This window comes from Etheostoma spectabile, chromosome 7 (genome assembly GCF_008692095.1).
Source record: "Etheostoma spectabile isolate EspeVRDwgs_2016 chromosome 7, UIUC_Espe_1.0, whole genome shotgun sequence".
Taxonomy (NCBI): Eukaryota; Metazoa; Chordata; class Actinopteri; order Perciformes; family Percidae; genus Etheostoma; species Etheostoma spectabile.
This window is the reverse complement of record NC_045739.1, coordinates 20,454,131-20,455,463: the sequence shown is the minus strand read 5'-3', so window position 1 is coordinate 20,455,463 and position 1,333 is coordinate 20,454,131. Positions and strand designations below refer to the sequence as shown.

The following is a 1,333-nucleotide window of genomic DNA, read 5'->3' as shown; positions in this document are numbered from 1 at the left end:
GTGAAGAAACATGTATGAAACCCGTAGATGTTAATAGGCCACCTGATTTTAATTGTTGTTTACATGAGCTACATAATTTCCTGTGTCCAGGGAAAGCACACATACCTTTCTATGGCTAAAGGACATGGAGGAACACTCAAGGGACAGGAAGACCTTTATGTGGATGACATTACCTGTTTCTGGGGCAGTCAGAATAATGCCAGCAGTCGGTCATGGTGTCTCAGGGACCAGCACTGGTGTTATTGAGACTGACTCAGTTTTCACACAGCATTCACAGTCAGGTTGGACTGTGCTGAGCGGCTATGAAAAACACTGGCCCCCAAATGCACACTGAATGACATATTCATTTACAGTGCCACTAATTCTCTACTTCTCTTTGTGATATTTTATAGGTTTTGGGGACTCATTAGTGATGTCCAATTAAAGCTTCATGAACCCTTGTAGTTGTTGACTTAGCTAGATAGTGCTCTTGGTTTTTTTAAAAAGGGTAAAGGAACGGCAAGTCTTTGTTGTACTTATCAGTTGAACGATGCCCACCCTCTCTTCATGCCTGGAGCACCCGCAGCAAAAGACGGTACTAGAGTGAATTTGGAGCTGTGGAGATAAGGCGATGCAACAACATTTTAAAAATCCACTCTGTGCTCCATTAAGAATCCCCCCGCTAGCACTCTGCTCACATATGCTCTGCTGTGCAAGTTGGAAATGTTTTTGGCAAATCAGTACACACTGTGCCTTGCATAAAGGTAACGTTTAGTTTTTTTTTTATTCAACCTCTCCCCAAATACTTTTGCAACCCACAAAAAATGAATGGGGGTGAACATTGTGGGTTTTCTCGGTAAAGTATGACTGCAAATCTAGCTATGCTAAGGAATTTTCAGCAAACATATGACATTTAAATCAAATGTTTCCCAGCTCAAAAACACAAAGGAGCCTATCTTGCACCTGGCGCGGCGCAGCACAGCCCAAAGCCAGACACAAGTTTCTTTGCTAGTTTAGGACTGACGGAGTTGTCATTTTCCCATCCAGCGCCCACGTTGTTTAAATAGCAAATGCACCTGCACCCATCTTTGCCCCCATGGGTGTGCTGCTCTTACAGGGAGGTGTGTTCCGGTGAATTCTTGGCGTATTGCTATCTTGAGGCAGTGAGAATATCAGCATTTCAGCATTTCATGGCTATTTTAACAGCGCGTTAGTAAAATGTGACTAGGCTCGTGCACAGCGCGCACACATTATGCCTGTTACACACACACAGGGAAGCGCAGCAGCGCACAAACATGCAAAAGATTACAAATAAAAATATGCAAATCTGCCATCATAATAGCAATGTGCCAAG

At 43.5% G+C, this 1,333-nt stretch overlaps 1 protein-coding gene across 1 annotated transcript in view; it reads left to right on the top strand.

Annotated features, from left to right (window-relative positions):
* LOC116692536 (copine-9-like) overlaps positions 1-1,333 on the top strand; it is an 83,328-nt gene that overhangs the window by 57,729 nt on the left and 24,266 nt on the right.